The sequence below is a fragment of the Lolium rigidum genome, chromosome 1 (assembly GCF_022539505.1).
Source record: "Lolium rigidum isolate FL_2022 chromosome 1, APGP_CSIRO_Lrig_0.1, whole genome shotgun sequence".
NCBI classification, from domain to species: Eukaryota; Viridiplantae; Streptophyta; class Magnoliopsida; order Poales; family Poaceae; genus Lolium; species Lolium rigidum.
In genome coordinates, this window is record NC_061508.1 from 159,456,512 (window position 1) to 159,476,803 (window position 20,292).

A 20,292-nucleotide genomic window follows, 5' to 3' on the forward strand; every position below is an offset into this window, starting at 1 on the left:
GGAAAACCTTACTGAGACGCCGCCGCCGCCGCCGATCCCATCTCGGGGGATTCTGGAGATCTCCTCCGGCACCCTGCCGGAGAGAGGATTCATCTCCCGGAGGACTCTACACCGCCATGGTCGCCTCCGGAGTGATGAGTGAGTAGTTCACCCCTGGACTATGGGTCCATAGCAGTAGCTAGATGGTTGTCTTCTCCTCATTGTGCTTCATTGTTGGATCTTGTGAGCTGCCTAACATGATCAAGATCATCTATCCGTAATTCTATATGTTGTGTTTGTCGGGATCCGATGGATAGAGAATACCATGTCATGTTAATTATCAAGTTATTACATATGTGTTGTTTATGATCTTGCATGCTCTCCGTTACTAGTAGAGGCTCTGGCCAAGTTTTTGCTTTTAACTCCAAGAGGGAGTATTTATGCTCGATAGTGGGTTCATGCCTCGCATTGACACCGGGACAGGTGACGAGAAAGTTCTAAGGTTGTGTTGTCTTGTTGCCACTAGGGATAAAACATTGGCGCTATGTCCGAGGATGTAGTTGTTGATTACATTACGCACCATACTTAATGCAATTGTCTCGTTGTTAGCAACTTAATACTGGAGGGGTTCGGATGATAACCTCGAAGGTGGACTTTTTAGGCATAGATGCGGTTGGATGGCGGTCTATGTACTTTGTCGTAATGCCCAATTAAATCTCACTATACTTATCATGTCATGTATGTGCATTGTTATGCCCTCTTTATTTGTCAATTGCCCGACTCGTAATTTGTTCACCCAACATGCTTTTATCTTATGGGAGAGACACCTCTAGTGAACTGTGGACCCCGGTCCATTCTTTTAATATTGAAATACAAATCTGCTGCAATACTTGTTTTACTATTTTCTCTGCAAACAATCATCTTCCACACAATACGGTTAATCCTTTGTTACAGCAAGCCGGTGAGATTGACAACCTCACTGTTTCGTTGGGGCAAAGTACTTTGGTTGTGCTGTGCAGGTTCAACGTTGGCGCCGGAATCCCTGGTGTTGCGTCGGACTACATCCCGCCGCCATCAACCTTCAACGTGCTTCTTGGCTCCTCCTGGTTCGATAAACCTTGGTTTCTTTCTGAGGGAAAGCTTGCTGCTGTGCGCATCATACCTTCCTCTTGGGGTTGCCCAACGAACGTGTGAAATACACGCCATCACCAAGCTTGAGCTTTTTTCCATTCTTCATCTCATCACATCGTTCTTCTCTCCCTACACTTGAAAACTTCCTTCTACAAAACTTCACACAATTCTTCATTAGCAGCATTAGTACAATTAAAATAAACAAATTATCTTGGGTTCAGTACTAAAATATATATCAAAGATATATTAAAGCATTAGCTACTTTAGAAACTTTTGAAAAAGCTCTTTGATCAAAAGAACTCAAAAAGAAAGAGATTTAAGATGCAAATGCAAATAGTGCATAAATCTGTCAAAACAGAACAGCAGGTAAAGATCAATTTTTTTGAACATCCTATGTTGCTTATCTCGAAAAGTGGTCAACTAACTAAAGTTAGATAATAACCTGAGTCATATGCATAAGAAATTTCAGCTCAAAATTCTGCTCTAGCTATTTTTACGAATTTTATGATGACAACACATAATCTTTTTTCAAGACAGCAACTTCGCCAAATCTTACTTTCTTCCTATTAGAGGCTATTCTTGGCACAAAAACGAAATAAAATGATAAGAAGAGGTTATTACAGAGCTAATAACTTTCAAGACTCAACAAAAAGAAAAATTACAGAAAATAAACATGTGTTATCTCCCAAGAGTGCTTTTCTTTAACACCTTTCAGTTAGGCGCAGAAAAAGAGCGAGCATCAAGTAGCAAATATGAAACACATTTAAGTATATCCCACTTCCCCTGCATAGAAATCTTGTACACAAATAAATTCACAAAGAACAAAGTGACAAGAATAGGAAGATGAAACAAGAGCAACTTCATAACTTTCAGCATATAGAGAGGTATTTTAGTATCATGAAAACTTCTACAACCATATTTTTCTCTCTTATAATAACTTTCAGTAGCATCATGAATAAACTCAACAATATAACTATCACATGAAACATTCTTATCATGAGCCACATGCATAAAATAATTACGACTCCCAACATAAGCATAATCATTCTTATTAACTCTAGTGGGAGCAAATTCAACAAAATAGCTATCATTATTATTCTCATCACCATAATAATCAAATATAGGAGACATATTATAATCATAATTAATTTTCTCCTCAATAGTAGGTAGACTGAAAATATCATATTCATCATAGCAAATTTTCTTCTCTAAAGCGAGGGAAGTAAAAAAAAAATCATTTTCATGAAAACTAGCTTCCCTAAGCTTAGACTTTTCCATAGCCTTAGCAATAATGGTGTTCAATGAATTCGTGCTAATAACATTGCCATTAGCACGCAAATAAAGTTCTATAGATTTTTTAATTATCACTTCGAACACTTCATATCCCGACTCAAGATAAATTCTATAAAGTTCTCTAATTTTTTTTGTTGTTTTCGATTATGCCTAACTAGTGAAAATAAAAACAAGAAACATCAACATGGAAAGTAAGCATGGAATTAACTAAGCAACATAAATAACAAGTATAATAGATACTATTTTTTGTGTTTTTGATATAAAGAAGCAAACAAGACAAAATAAAATAAAGTAAGCAAAACAATAACAAAGTAAAGAGATTGGAGATGAGAGACTCCCTTGCAGAAATCCTCTTTGTCCCCGGCAACGGTGCCAGAAAATCTTGCTGAGCGCAGATTGCCGTGGGAGTTGGAAATCTCTATGGTTTAACTTTTCTTCAAGTCCCAGGCAACGGCGCCAGAAAATCTTGAGGTTTCTCCGGTGATGGCGCCATACAATCTTGTTGGCAGTTGTTGTGGAAGCGGTTGGGAAACCCCAGGAGGAAGGTGTGATGAGCACAACAGCAAATTTTCCCTCAGTACAAAACCAAGGTTTAATCGACCAGTAGGAGAAAGGCGTGACTTATAAAGGTGTTGCTAGCTGACTAGTGGCAGGGCGCACCACCGGCGTCAGCAACAACATGGAACCTGCACACAACACAATCAAAGTAGTTTTCCCCAACTTACAGTGAGGTTGTCAATCTCACTGGTTTCCTGAACACAAAGGATTAGACGTATCGAGTGGAAAGAGATGTTTGCAGTAATTAAAGAGAACAGAGCTTTGCAGTAAGTAACGGAGCAGGATTGCAGTGGTTAAATTTATCAGTGTAAAGGAAAGGACCGGGGTCCATAGTTCATGATACGTCTCCGACGTATCGATAATTTCTTATGTTCTATGCCATATTATTGATGATACCTACATGTTTTATGCACACTTTATGTCATATTCGTGCATTTTCTGGAACTAACCTATTAACAAGATGCCGAAGTGCCGCTTGTCGTTTTCTCGCTGTTTTTGGTTTCAGAAATCCTAGTAACGAAATATTCTCGAAATTGGACGAAACGAAGACCCAGGGGCCTATTTTTCCACGGAGTTTCCAGAAGACCGAAGCGCATACGAAGTGGGGCCACGAGGTGGCGACACCACAAGGCGGCGCGGCCAAGGGGGGCCCGCGCCGCCCTATGGTGTGGGCCCCTCGTCTGGCCCCTGACTCTGCCCTTCCGCCTACTTAAAGCCTCCGTCGCGAAACCCCGATGCGAAAAACCACGATACGGAAAACCTATCGAGACGCCGCCGCCGCCGATCCCATCTCGGGGGATCCTGGAGATCTCCTCCGGCACCCTGCCGGAGAGGGGATTCGTCTCCCGGAGGACTCTACACCGCCATGGTCGCCTCCGGAGTGATGAGTGAGTAGTTCACCCCTGGACTATGGGTCCATAGCAGTAGCTAGATGGTTGTCTTCTCCTCATTGTGCTTCATTGTTGGATCTTGTGAGCTGCCTAACATGATCAAGATCATCTATCTATAATACTCTATGTTGTGTTTGTCGGGATCCGATGGATAGAGAATACCATGTCATGTTAATTATCAAGTTATTACATATGTGTTGTTTATGATCTTGCATGCTCTCCGTTACTAGTAGAGGCTCGGCCAAGTTTTTGCTTTTAACTCCAAGAGGGAGTATTTATGCTCGATAGTGGGTTCATGCCCGCATTGACACCGGGACGATGTGACGAAAAGTTCTAAGGTTGTGTTGTGCTGTTGCCACTAGGGATAAAACATTGGCGCTATGTCCGAGGATGTAGTTGTTGATTACATTACGCACCATACTTAATGCAATTGTCTCGTTGTTAGCAACTTAATACCGGAGGGGGTTCGGATGATAACCTCGAAGGTGGACTTTTTAGGCATAGATGCAGCTTGGATGGCGGTCTATGTACTTTGTCGTAATGCCCAATTAAATCTCACTATACTTATCATGCCATGTATGTGCATTGTTATGCCCTCTCTATTTGTCAATTGCCCGACCGTAATTTGTTCACCCAACATGCTTTTATCTTATGGGAGAGACACCTCTAGTGAACTCGTGGACCCCGGTCCATTCTTTAATACTCGAAATACAAATCTGCTGCAATACTTGTTTTTACTATTTTCTCTACAAACAATCATCTTCCACACAATACGGTTAATCCTTTGTTACAGCAAGCCGGTGAGATTGACAACCTCACTCGTTTCGTTGGGGCAAAGTACTTTGGTTGTGTTGTGCAGGTTCCACGTTGGCGCCGGAATCCCCGGTGTTGCGCCGCACTACATCCCACCGCCATCAACCTTCAACGTGCTTCTTGGCTCCTCCCGGTTCGATAAACCTTGGTTTCTTTCCGAGGGAAAACTTGCTGCTGTGCGCATCATACCTTCCTCTTGGGGTTGCCCAACGAACATGTGAAATACACGCCATCAAGCTCTTTTTCTCGGCGCCGTTGCCGGGGAGATCAAGACACGCTGCAAGGGGAGTCTCCACTTCTCAACCTCTTTACTTTGTTTTTGTCTTGCTTTATTTTATTTACTACTTTGTTTGCTGCATTATATCAAAACACAAAAAAAATAGTTGCTAGTTTTACTTTATTTACTGTCTTGTTTGCTATATCAAAAAACACAAAAAAATTAGTTTACTTGCATTTACTTTATCTAGTTTGCTTTATTTACTACTGCTAAAATGGCCACCCCCGAAAATACTAAGTTGTGTGACTTCACTAGCACAAATAATAATGATTTCCTATGCACACCTATTGCTCCACCTGCTACTACAGCAGAATTCTTTGAAATTAAACCCGCTTTACTTAATCTTGTTATGCGAGAGCAATTTTCTCAGTGTTAGTTCCGATGATGCCGCTGCCCATCTCAATAATTTTGTTGAACTATGTGAAATGCAAAAATATAAAGATGTAGATGGTGACATTATAAAATTAAAATTGTTTCCTTTCTCATTAAGAGGAAGAGCTAAAGATTGGTTGCTATCTCTCGCCTAAGAATAGTATTGATTCCTGGACTAAATGCAAGGACGCTTTTATTGGTAGATATTATCCCCTGCTAAAATTATATCTTTGAGGAGTAGCATAATGAATTTTAAACAATTGGATACTGAACATGTTGCTCAAGCTTGGGAAAGAATGAAATCTCTGAGTTAAAAATTGCCCAACCCATGGATCGACTACTTGGATGATCATCCAAACCTTCTATGCAGGACTAAATTTTTCTTCGCGGAATTTATTTGATTCAGTTGCTGGAGGTACCTTTATGTCCATCACTCTTGGTGAAGCAACAAAGCTCCTTGACAACATGATGGTTAATTACTCTGAATGGCACACGGAAAGAGCTCCACAAGGTAAGAAGGTAAATTCTGTTGAAGAATCCTCTTCCTTGAATGATAAGGTTGATGCTATTATGTCTATGCTTGTGAATGGTAGGACTAATGTTGGTCCTAATAATTTTCCGTTAGCTTCATTGGTTGTTCAAAATTCTAGGCCATATCCTGCTAATGATAATTCTTATAGTAGACATGTTTCACCTAATGAGGAAAAGATGCTAGAAATTGAAAGATCCACCAAGAGCTTTATGCAATCACAATATGAGCAAAATAAATTGTTTATTAAAACTATGAATGAACAATCTACCTTGTTGAAGAAAATAGGAAATCAACTTGAAAATTTAAATATGGAGATTTCTGGGTTGCAAACTAAACTTGCAAATGCTGAAGACCGAATCTCATACATGCTTGCGTCACAATCTTCTTTAATTAATAAAATGGCTGCTAAACCTGAGGATATTGAAAATAAAATTGTTACTACAGCAAATGCCATCCAAGTTAGAATTAATGAGAATATAAGATTAATGGCTGAACTCGCGTGCTAGGTGGGATAGAGAAGAAAATGAAAAACTAGCTAAAAAGGAAAATGTAGCTAAAGTTTGGACTATTACCACCACTAGCAATGCTAATGATTCACATGTTGCTGCACCTCCTACTATCAATGGTAAAATAATTGGTGTTGGCAATGCTTCTACTCCTAGTGCAAAGCGCGCAAAATTACCCGAAACTGCTAAAACTACTGAAACCGCTTGTGATAAAACTACTTGAAATTTTTTCCAACCTTGGGGATGATAATCCCATTGCTTTAGATTGTAATGATTTAGATTTTGATGATTGCCACATCTCTGAAGTTATAAAGTTCTTGCAAAAACTTGCTAAAAGTCCTAATGCTAGTGCTATAAACTTGGCTTTCACAAAACATATTACAAATGCTCTCATAAAAGCTAGAGAAGAGAAACTAAAACTTGAAACTTCTATTCCTAGAAAGCTAGAGGATGGTTGGGAGCCCATCATTAAAATGAGGGTCAAAGATTTTGATTGTAATGCTTTATTTGATCTTGGTGCAAGTATTTCTGTTATGCCTAAAAAAGTCTATGATATGCTTGACTTGCCACCATTGAAAAATTGTTATCCGGATGTTAATCTCGCCGATAATGCTAAAAAGAAACCTTTGGGGAGAGTTGATAATGTTCATATTATGGTTAACAATAACCTTGTCCCCGTTGATTTTGTTGTCTTGGATATTGAATGCAATGCATCTTGCCCCATTATATTGGGAAGACCTTTTCTTCGAACCGTTGGTGCCACTATTGATATGAAGGAAGGTAATATTAAATATCAATTTCCTCTCAAGAAAGGTATGGAACACTTCCCTAGAAAGAGAATGAAGTTACCTTATGATTCTATCATTAGAACAAATTATGATGTTGATGCTTCATCTCTCGATGTTACTTGAGTTACACTTTCTGCGCCTAGCTGAAAGGCGTTAAAGAAAAGCGCTTATGGGAGACAACCCATGTTTTTACTACAGTACTTTATTTTATATTTGTGTCTTCGAAGTTGTTTACTACTGTAGCAACCTCTCCTTATCTTAGTTTTATGTTTTGTTGTGCCAAGCAAAGTCTTTGATAGAAAAGTAAGTACTAGATTTGGATTACTGCGCAGTTCCAGATTTCTTTGCTGTCACGAATCTGGGTCTGTCTCCCTGTAGGTAGCTCAGAAAATTAAGCCAATTTACGAGCATGATCCTAAGATATGTACGCAACTTTCATTCAATTTGAGCATTTTCATTTGAGCAAGTCTGGTGGCCTAATAAAATCCATCTTTACGGACTGTTCTGTTTTGACAGATTCTGCCTTTTATTTTGCATTGCCTCTTTTGCTATGTTGGATGAATTTCTTTGATCCACTAATGTCCAGTAGCTTTATGAAATGTCCAGAAGTGTTAAGAATGATTGTGTCACCTCTGAACATGTGAATTTTTATTATGCACTAACCCTCTAATGAGTTGTTTCGAGTTTGGTGTGGAGGAAGTTTTCAAGGATCAAGAGAGGAGTATGATGCAATATGATCAAGGAGAGTGAAAGCTCTAAGCTTGGGGATGCCCGGTGGTTCACCCCTGCATATTTTAAGAAGACTCAAGCGTCTAAGATTGGGGATGCCCAAGGCATCCCCTTCTTCATCGACAACATTATCAGGTTCCTCCCCTGAAACTATATTTTTATTCCGTCACATCTTATGTACTTTGCTTGGAGCGTCGGTTTGTTTTTGTTTTTTTGTTTTTGTTTGAATAAAATGGATCCTAGCATTCACTTTATGGGAGAGAGACACGCTCCGCTGTAGCATATGGACAAATATGTCCTTAGGCTCTACTCATAGTATTCATGGCGAAGTTTCTTCTTCGTTAAATTGTTATATGGTTGGAATTGGAAAATGCTACATGTAGTAACTCTAAAATGTCTTGGATAATTTGATACTTGGCAATTGTTGTGCTCATGTTTAAGCTCTTGCATCATATACTTTGCACCCATTAATGAAGAAATACTTAGAGCTTGCTAATTTGGTTTGCATATTTGGTTTCTCTAGAGTCTAGATAACATCTAGTATTGAGTTTTGAACAACAAGGAAGACGGTATGGAGTCTTATAATATTTACCATATGTCTTTTATGTGAGTTTTGCTGTACCGTTCATCCTTGTGTTTGTTTCAAATAACCTTGCTAGCCTAAACCTTGTATCGAGAGGGAATACTTCTCATGCATCCCAAATACTTGAGCCAACCACTATGCCATTTGTGTCCACCATACCTACCTACTACATGGTATTTATCCGCCATTCCAAAGTAAATTGCTTGAGTGCTACCTTTAAAATTCCATCATTCACCTTTGCAATATATAGCTCATGGGACAAATAGCTTAAAAACTATTGTGGTATTGAATATGTACTTATGCACTTTATCTCTTATTAAGTTGCTTGTTGTGCGATAACCATGTTTCTGGGGACGCCATCAACTATTCTTTGTTGGATATCATGTGAGTTGCTATGCATGTCCGTCTTGTCCGAAGTAAGAGAGATCTACCACCTTCATGGTTGGAGCATGCATATTGTTAGAGAAGAACATTGGGCCGCTAACTAAAGCCATGATTCATGGTGGAAGTTTCAGTTTTGGACATATATCCTCAATCTCATATGAGAATAATAATTGTTGCCACATGCTTATGCATTAAAGAGGAGTCCATTATCTGTTGTCCATGTTGTCCCGGTATGGATGTCTAAGTTGAGAATAATCAAAAGCGAGAAATCCAAAATGCGAGCTTTCTCCTTAGACCTTTGTACAGGCGGCATGGAGGTACCCCATTGTGACACTTGGTCAAAACATGTGCATTGCAAAGATCCGGTAGTCCAAGCTAATTAGGACAAGGTGCGGGCACTATTAGTATACTATGCATGAGACTTGCAACTTGTAAGATATAATGTACATAACTCATATGCTTTATTACTACCGTTGACAAAATTGTTTCATGTTTTCAAAATAAAAGCTCTAGCACAAATATAGCAATCGATGCTTTCCTCTTTGAAGGACCATTCTTTTACTTTTATGTTGAGTCAGTTCACCTATCTCTCTTCACCTCAAGAAGCAAACACTTGTGTGAACTGTGCATTGATTCCTACATACTTGCATATTGTACTTGTTATATTACTCTATGTTGACAATTATCCATGAGATATACATGTTACAAGTTGAAAGCAACCGCTGAAACTTAATCTTCCTTTGTGTTGCTTCAACACCTTTACTTTGATTTATTGCTTTATGAGTTAACTCTTATGCAAGACTTATTAATACTTGTCTTGAAGTACTATTCATGAAAAGTCTTTGCTTTATGATTCACTTGTTTACTCATGTCATTACCATTGTTTTGATCGCTGCATCCACTACATATGTTTACAAATAGTATGATCAAGGTTATGATGGCATATCACTTCAGAAATTATCTTTGTTATCGTTTTACCTGCTCGGGACGAGCAGAACTAAGCTTGGGGATGCTTGATACGTCTCCGACGTATCGATAATTTCTTATGTTCTATGCCATATTATTGATGATACCTACATGTTTTATGCACACTTTATGTCCTATTCGTGCATTTTCTGGAACTAACCTATTAACAAGATGCCGAAGTGCCAGTTCTGTTTTCTGCTGTTTTTGGTTTCAGAAATCCTAGTAACGAAATATTCTCGGAATTGGACGAAACGAAGACCCGGGGGCCTATTTTTCCACGGAGCTTCCGAGAAGACCGAAGAGCATACGAAGTGGGGCCACGAGGTGGCGACACCACAAGGCGGCGCGGCCAAGGGGGCCCGCGCCGCCCTATGGTGTGGGCCCCTCGTCGGCCCCCGACTCGCCCTTCCGCCTACTTAAAGCCTCCGTCGCGAAACCCCTGATGCGAAAAACCATGATACGGAAAACCTTACTGAGACGCCGCCGCCGATCCCATCTCGGGGGATCCTGGAGATCTCCTCCGGCACCCTGCCGGAGAGGGGATTCATCTCCCGGAGGACTCTACACCGCCATGGTCGCCTCCGGAGTGATGAGTGAGTAGTTCACCCCTGGACTATGGGTCCATAGCAGTAGCTAGATGGTTGTCTTCTCCTCATTGTGCTTCATTGTTGGATCTTGTGAGCTGCCTAACATGATCAAGATCATCTATCCGTAATACTCTATGTTGTGTTTGTCGGGATCCGATGGATAGAGAATACCATGTCATGTTAATTATCAAGTTATTACATATGTGTTGTTTATGATCTTGCATGCTCTCCGTTACTAGTAGAGGCTCTGGCCAAGTTTTTGCTTTTAACTCCAAGAGGGAGTATTTATGCTCGATAGTGGGTTCATGCCCGCATTGACACCGGGACAGGTGACGGAAAGTTCTAAGGTTGTGTTGTGTCTGTTGCCACTAGGGATAAAACATTGGCGCTATGTCCGAGGATGTAGTTGTTGATTACATTACGCACCATACTTAATGCAATTGTCTGTTGTTAGCAACTTAATACTCGGAGGGGTTCGGATGATAACTCTGAAGGTGGACTTTTTAGGCATAGATGCAGTTGGATGGCGGTCTATGTACTTTGTCGTAATGCCCAATTAAATCTCACTATACTTATCATGCCATGTATGTGCATTGTTATGCCCTCTCTATTTGTCAATTGCCCGACTGTAATTTGTTCACCCAACATGCTTTTATCTTATGGGAGAGACACCTCTAGTGAACTGTGGACCCCGGTCCATTCTTTAATACTTGAAATACAAATCTGCTGCAATACTTGTTTTTACTATTTTCTCTGCAAACAATCATCTTCCACACAATACGGTTAATCCTTTGTTACGGCAAGCCGGTGAGATTGACAACCTCACTGTTTCGTTGGGGCAAAGTACTTTGGTTGTGTTGTGCAGGTTCCACGTTGGCGCCGGAATCCCTGGTGTTGCGCCGCACTACATCCCGCCGCCATCAACCTTCAACGTGCTTCTTGGCTCCTCCTGGTTCGATAAACCTTGGTTTCTTTCTGAGGGAAAACTTGCTGCTGTGCGCATCATACCTTCCTCTTGGGGTTGACCAACGAACGTGTGAAATACACGCCATCAGTTCACTACAGGTATCTCTCCATAAAGATAAATAACATGCTGGGTGAACAAATTACAGCTGGACATACATGACAAGATGATTACTATGAGATTTGTTTGGGCATTACAACATAATACATAGACCATAATCCAACTGTGTCTATGACTAATAATCCACCTTCTGGTTATCGTCCGAACCCCTTTCAGTATTAAGTTGTAAGCAACAGATTATCACATTAAGCAATGTGTGTAAAGTAAACAACAGAATTACCCTCGGATAAAACATTGTTGTTTTCTCCCTAGTAGCAACAACAAATATACAATCTTAGAAGTTATTGTCACTCTCCCAGATTACTAAAGGCATGAACCTACAATCGAGCATAAATACCTCATCTTGGAGTCACAAGCATCTACTTGGTCAGAGTATCTACTAGCAACGGAGAGCATGCAATATCACAAATAACATATGACATGAATATATAATCGACCTCAACATACTATACAATATTCATCGGATCCCAGCAAACACAACATGTAGGATTACATAAGGATGATCTTGATCATGTAGGGCAGCTCAAAAGATCTAAACATGAAGAACGAATTGGAGAAGACAACCATCTAGCTATTGCTATGGACCCATAGTCCAGGGATGAACTACTCACGCATAATTTCGGAGGCGGACATGGCGATGTAGATGCCTCCGACGATGATTTCCCCCTCTGGCAGAGTGCCGGGAAGAGCTTTAGAACCCCTCGAGATGGGTTCTGCAATGGAGGCCGCGACGGAACTTTTCATGGATGGAGGCTCAGGTATCCAGGCTTTTCCCGAGATCATGAATAAATAGGAGGAGGGGCGATGTCGGTGGAGGCCAGGGGCCCACACCACCCCTAGGCGTGGGCCAGGGCCAGGTCGCGCCTAGGGTAGGTGTGGCCGCCCTGCTGCCCCTCTCCGACTCCCCACTGGACTCTCTCTTCGTTACGGTAAAATATTGACTTCGACTTTTGTTTCGTCCAATTGCGAGAATATTTCTTGTACAACTTTTCTGAAATACAGAAACAACAGAAACAGGAAACTGGCACTGTGGCATCTTGTTAATAGGTTAGTGCCGAAAATCATATAAAAGTGCATCGAAGTGTAAGCAAAATATATATAAATTGGTGTAAAACAAGCATGGAGCATCAAATATTATAGATACGTTTGAAATGTATCAATACTCAAAAGAATGGATGTAACATTAAGAAACAAAATCTGTCCAAAATTTTTGCTGCAGCAAAACTGAACTTTTTCGACCACTTAGACATGTCAGGAATTTTAGCCAATTTTTTTTCATATATAGGATTAAAATTTACATCTACTGTGAATCTATCAAGATTTTAGGTGTTATCAAAAAATCATACAAATCGTGCACTAAAAAGTACAGCGTAGGAATCGACAACTCCATATTTTGTTTGCCACTTTTATCATCCAAATGGGTAAAAATTTGGTACTTTATTTAGACACCAGAGAGTAAAATAAAATAAAACCAACATGCTACAACATGCATGTAGAAATTTAAAAAAAAATCTCGATTTGCCTTCCATAAAGCGCTTTCTTTATAGCCATATAGCTAGGCTTACTTACTTGGATCAAGTGGTATGGAGATCATGTGGTAGCTTAAATCTTGGTGATAACTCCTTCTTCCTTGGAAAGTGCTCCATAAATTTCTTGTGTGGTAATTGGAATTTGACATTCCCTTCTTTTGAATCAATGATAGTTCCTATTGTTCTCAAAAATGGTCTTCCAAGAATTATAGGACTAGAGGTATTGCTACCCATGTCCATGACAATAAAATCAATAGGTACATATGTCATATGAAATTCAACCATAACATCATTAACTCTTCCTAATGCCTTTTTGGTTGAATCATCAACAAATAAAAGATCAATGGAGCATTTTTTCATATTTTTAAGATTAAGCAAATCAAATAGCTCCTTAGATATAACTGAGACACTAGATCCTAAGTCTAGAATAGCATGATGTGTCTTGGAGACCCGACCAAGAACAAGGACGAGGAGGAGTAGTCGTCGGTGCCTAGCTAGGCTAGGGTTTGGAGGCCTTGGAGACCAGTTTTAATTTTTCTTATGTTTCTTCCTTTTTAGCCCATAAAATTATGTTGTTTCATCAGCAAAAAGTCGACTGTTGGGCCAACCCCGACCCAAGCAGACAAATGAGGCTAGGAAGTCATTTTGGTCTTTGCGGCCCGACACAAATTAACCGAAGTGCACACTTTTACATCGGGTCGGGCAGCCATTTTAATGTCTGTTTTGCGTCGAACCGATAGAAATGTTCTTGCTACTCCATCGGCTCAGGGGGTGGTACAGATGATGGAGCTGGTGGATCACCCCAGTCAACTAGCTTCAGAAACTAGGAGCATCTCCACCATCGGTTTGCCAGGGTTTCGAATTTTTTTGAGGATCGGGTCCATAGTATCCGCTTCAAGTCAACCTGGCCTTCGCCGTGGTCGTGCCACACAAAAAAGGTTTCTTCATAAAATGGAGAGGCTGGTGTGGTCCCGAGATCTAAGTGTCATTGTAGGTGCGCCTATCAACCCAAATCCGCGTATACCTTGGGGGATAGAGATACTGAAAAAGTGGCAGTCAAGCTCGGAGGTTGCAGCCTCGCGCACGCACGTCAAGGGCTGCAGGCAGTGGTTGTGGAGGCTACCGCTGACCAGCCGGCTATGCACAGTTCGGCTAACACGCCGGTCAGCAACACCAGTTCACCGCTGCCTTCATCGACTACCGCAACAAAGGTTTTGTCTCCGATGTTGCACCTACTCCAGGGCTGGGCCGACAAAATCCGGGGTCCCACGCGAAACCCTAAAATGGGCTCCTATTTCATTAGGAAAATATAATTAATTAACAATTATAATATATATGTGTCTTAGATGGACGTTCAAAGTGAAGAACTACTATCAAACTACTATCGACACTTCAAGATTCTAAGCTGTGGTAAGATCGTCTTAAAATTTGTTTTAAGAGGAAACATCTAGCTTAAAACCCCAACAGCACCGATGGTCCTACCAAATAAGACCTAATTCTAATGATTTTGATGCATTTAAACTGTAATAGGAAAATAATTTTCCATAATCTCATTAGCTGATAGCATGTAAAGCTATCCCAATAAATATATTATATAGAGAAACACATTATAAGAACTATCCCCATAAGAGGAATACACTATCGCTATATGAAATTTACCTCAATCTCTATAAATCAAGATCAATGTAATTAATTGTTTGATTTGAATATGTGAAGTCAAGATATTGTAGTACATACTTTCAAATATGTTTAAGACTTGAAATAGATTTTTTTTTCAAAAGTAGTTATAGCGTGATTCATGCATGCAACTTCTCTAAGTTTTATTCAATGCTAATAAAAATAACTAATCAAGCATGATTTATCATAGGCATAGTTTTTTCTTCTTTTTTCGAAATGGGAAAAAATCACCCCAGCTTCTGCATCCAAGGGATGCACACGACTTTTTTTATTAGATTATTCGCAACATCTTACAAGAGCAATACAAAGATCAAACTTGAAGCCACCTCGCTAAACCTACAGAGGGATGAAGGGGGTGACAATACACCAACTCACATCATCCAAACAACCAAATGCCTTCCCAAGCCACCCAATAGCATCATGAGAAGCACATCCAGTCAAGCAGACCCTCAGCGCACGCCAACACACACGCCACAGAAATTGCTACCGCCGCCTTCCTCGCACCCATCTTCAAGAGGGATCACCGCATTGACCTTGCCAGACCTGCCGTCGATGTCACTGATACGTCCAATTTGCATCACTATTTTATATCATAATTTGCTGTTATTCATTGATATATTTCATATTGGGACACAATACTTATGTTATTTTATCTATTTTGCATGTTTCATGATTATTTGGAGATTGAGCACCGGAGCCAGGATTCTGCTGGAAAAAGCACCATCAGGATGCGATATTTCGGAAGATCAACTGTGGAAGGAAGTTTTACAGAAAATCCTATTTTTCCATATGACGGAGGAAGCCGGAAGGGGGAGCCAGCTGGACCCAGGGTGGGCCCACACCATAGGGTGGCGCGGCCCATGGCCTGGCCGCGCCACCATGTGGTGTGGGGCCCCCTCGGCCTCTTTCGCCTCCTTTTCTTCGCGAAACCCTTCGTCCCGAAGACCTAAGCCACGAGAGGAATCCTCACGAAGGGTTACGGCCGCCTCGCGGGGCGGAGAACACCGAGAGAGAAAAGAGCTCTCCGGCGGGCAGGAATCCGCCGGGGAAATTCCCTCCCGGAGGGGGAAATCGACGCCATCGTCACCGCCAACGAGCTGGACATCATCTCCATCACCATCATCATCATCTCCACCATCATCACCGCCATCTCCACCGCTGGTCATCGTCACCGCTGTAGCAATTTGGGTTTGATCTTGATTGTTTGATAGGGGAAACTCTCCCGGTACTGATTTCTACTTGTTGTTTATGCTATTGAGTGAAACCATTGAACCAAGGTCTATGTTCAGATTGTTATTCATCATCATATCACCTCTGATCATGTTCCATATGATGTCTCGTGAGTAGTTCGTTTAGTTCTTGAGGACATGGGTGAAGTCTAATTGTTAGTAGTGAACTATGGTTGAGTAATATTCAATGTTATGATATTTAAGTTGTGGTGTTATTCTTCTAGTGGTGTCGTGTGAACGTCGACTACACGACACTTCACCATTTATGGGCCTAGGGGAATGCATCTTGTACTCGTTTGCCAATTGCGGGGTTGCCGGAGTGACAGAAACCTAAACCCCCGTTGGTATATCGATGCAGGAGGGATCGCGGGATCTCAGAGTTTAAGGCTGTGGTTAGATTTATCTTAATTACTTTCTTGTAGTTGCGGATGCTTGCAAGGGGTATAATCACAAGTATGTATTAGTCGGGAAGGGCGGTACATTAGCATAGGTTCACCCACACAACACTTATCAAAACAATGAAGATTAATCAGTTGTATGTAGCGAAAGCACTAGACTAAAATCCCGTGTGTCCTCGAGAACGTTTGGTCATTATAAGTAAACAAACCGGCTTGTCCTTTGTGCTAAAAAGGATTGGGCCACTCGCTGCAATTATTTCTCTCGCATTTTACTTACTTGTACTTTATTCATACGTTACATCAAAACCCCCGAATACTTGTCCGTGAGCATTTACGAGTGAATCCTTCATCAAAACTGCTTGTCAACACCTTCTGCTCCTCGTTGGGATCGACATTCTTACTTATCGAAGATACTACGATACACCCCCTATACTTGTGGGTCATCAAGACTATTTTCACGGCGCCGTTGCCGGGGAGTGAAGCGCTATTGGTAAGCGGAATTGGTAAGGAAAACCTTTACTCGTTTGTGCTGATTTTATTTCTGCCTGCTGCTATAAGTCATTATGGAGAGATCTTCTCTTCAATTTCTATTTGGGAAATCTACTACTACTGCAACGGTAGTGGATGAGGCGCCAGGTGAGGAAGTAATACCATATAAAATACCTACGAAAATTATTGAACATGTTATGGATAACCGCTATGAAGGGGATGGAGCTGTCCATCCTAGTGATCATTCTCTGTTTTTGCATGAATTATGCGGGTTATTCAAATGTGCAGGTATTGCTATGAATGAAGTTAGGAAGAAACTATTCTCTATATCGGCTGTACGGTAAAGCGGCGCATTGGTATAAATTGTTGAAGAATGGTGATTCTCTTGATTGGGAGGACATTGTGCCTTTATTTTATTCCAAATTTTATCCTCCAAGTGAAATTCACAAAGATCGGAACCACATATATAATTTCTGGCCTCATGATGGAGAGAGTATTGCCCAAGCTTGGGGGAGATTGAAGTCTTTAATGCTCAAATGCCCCATTCATGTGCTTCCTGGTAATATTATTATTGATAATTTCTATGCAAGACTTTCTTTTCAAGACAAGACCTTGCTGGATACCTCTTGTTCTGGATCCTTTGCACGCAATAAGGAAGAGTTTAAAAGGGACCTTCTTGATCGGATCCAAGAAAATACTGAAGGTTGGGAGAATGACAAAGATAGAGAGTCAGGTATAATTTATGATTATAAATGCATTGAAGATTTTATGAATACTGATAAATTTCGTAATATGAGTGCTATATATGGTCTTGATTCTCAAGTTGCTGCAAACCTTTATAAAGCTTTTGCCTCTCATTATGAATTGCCTAAGAAGAATTTTGATAAGTATCATGAACCGTACAAAGATAAAATTGATCCATCTATTAATAAATGTGTTGTAGTTGAAGCTGCTGATCGTGTTATTCATAGAAGCTTATATTGAAAAAACTCCTTTTCCTGCTAAAATGAAAGAGTACTCTGTTATAAATAGTGCGGTTCATAAAAGTGAAAAGAAACCTAGAGAACCTGAAGAACAAATAAAAGTTGAACCTGCTGTTGCCATAGTTAAAGATCTTGTGACTGAAAATGTAGAGGATGGTGATACGTCTCCGACGTATCGATAATTTCTTATGTTCTATGCCATATTATTGATGATACCTACATGTTTTATGCACACTTTATGTCATATTCGTGCATTTTCTGGAACAAACCTATTAACAAGATGCCGAAGTGCCAGTTCTTGTTTTTCTTTGTTTTTGGTTTCGAAATCCTAGTAACGAAATATTCTCGGAATTGGACGAAACGAAGACCCGGGGGCCTATTTTTCCACGGAGCTTCCGGAAGACCGGAGAACATACGAAGTGGGGCCACGAGGTGGCGACACCACATGGCGGCGCGGCCAAGGGGGGCCGCGCCGCCCTATGGTGTGGGCCCCTCGTCGGGCCCCCGACTGCCGCCCTTCCGCCTACTTAAAGCCTCCGTCGCGAAACCCCCGAGGCGAAGAACCACGATACGGAAAACCTTCCGGAGCCGCCGCCATCGCGAAGCCAAGATGCGGGGGACGGGAGTCTCTGTTCCGGCACCCTGCCGGAGCGGGGAAGTGCCCCCGGAAGGCTTCTCCATCGACACCGCTGCCATCTCCACCGCCATCTTCATCACCGCTGCTGCTCCCATGAGGAGGAGTAGTTCTCCATCGAGGCTCGGGGCTGTACCGGTAGCTATGTGGTTCATCTCTCTCCTATGTGCTTCAATACAATAATCTCATGAGCTGCCTTACATGATTGAGATTCATATGATGATGCTTGTAATCTAGATGTCATTATGCTAGTCAAGTGAGTTTTACTTATGTGATCTCCGGAGACTCCTTGTCCCACGTGTGTAAAGGTGACGAGTGTGTGCACCGTGTGGGTCTCTTAGGCTATATTTCACAGAATACTTACTCACTGTTATGAATGGCGTAGTGAAGTGCTTATTTATATCTCTTTATGATTGCAATGTGTTTTGTATCACAATTTATCTATGTGCTACTCTAGCAAAGTTATTAAAGTAGTTCTATTCCTCCTGCACGTGTGTAAAGGTGACAGTGTGTGCACCGTGTTAGTACTTGGTTTATGCTATGATCATGATCTCTTGTAGATTGCGAAGTTAACTATTGCTATGATAATATTGATGTGATCTATTCCTCCTACATATGCATGAAGGTGACGAGTGTGCATGCTATGTTAGTACTTGGTTTAGTCTTTTGATCTATCTTACACTAAAGGTTACTAAAATATGAGCATTATTGTGGAGCTTGTTAACTCCGGCATTGAGGGTTCGTGTAATCCTACGCAATGTGTTCATCATCCAACAAGAGTGTAGAGTATGCATTTATCTATTACTGTTATGTGATCAACGTTGAGAGTGTCCACTAGTGAAAGTCTAATCCCTAGGCCTTGTTCCTAAATATTGCTATCGCTGCTTGTTTCTTGTTTTACTTGCGTTACTACTGCTGCATTACTACTTGCTTGTTTCTTGTCTCGGGCAAAGCACTTTTCCGGTGCCGTTGCTACTACTTATTCATACCACCTGTATTTCACTATCTCTTCGCCGAACTAGTGCACCTATTAGGTGTGTTGGGGACACAAGAGACTTCTTGCTTTGTGGTTGCGGGGTTGCATGAGAGGGATATCTTTGACCTCTTCCTCCCGAGTTCGATAAACCTTGGGTGATCCACTTAAGGGAAACTTGTTGCTTGTTCTACAAACCTCTGCTCTTGGAGGCCCAACACTTGTCTACAAGAATAGAAGATCCCGTAGACATCAAGCACTTTTACAGGCGCCGTTGCCGGGGAGGAAAGGTAAAAAGGCACTCATACTCCGGTCCCGGGTAACGAGTACTTTTCAGCGCCATTGTATTTGTGCTCGAAGCTATTTCCTTTAGATCCTGCAATTGCATCTTTTTGTTTCTTGTTTACACTAGTTTGGCATAATGGACAACAATGAGCTTCTTATTCTATTTCCTGATTTAAAACATGGATTGTTTGATGCGAAAATTAAAAAACCTATGAAATCTTATTTGCATGCTTGGTAGTAATATTAGTATGAACGCTTTGAACACCATTGTTGATAATAATATAGAAAGTTCTAAGCTTGGGGAAGCTGGTTTTCATGATCTTTTTAGTCCCCCAAGCATTGAGGAGAAAATTTTCTTTGATGATACTTTGCCTCCTATTTCTGATGATTATAATGATAGTGGTCTTTTGGTGCCACCTACTATGGACAGTAAATTTTATTGTGATTATACTATGCCTCCTACACTTGATGAGAATAATAATGATAGCTACTTTGTTGAATTTGCTCCCACTATTACTAATAAAATTGATTATGCCTATGTGGAGAGTAATAATTTTATGCATGAGACTCATGATAAGAATGCTTTATGTGAAAGTTATATTGTTGAGTTTGCTCATGTTGCT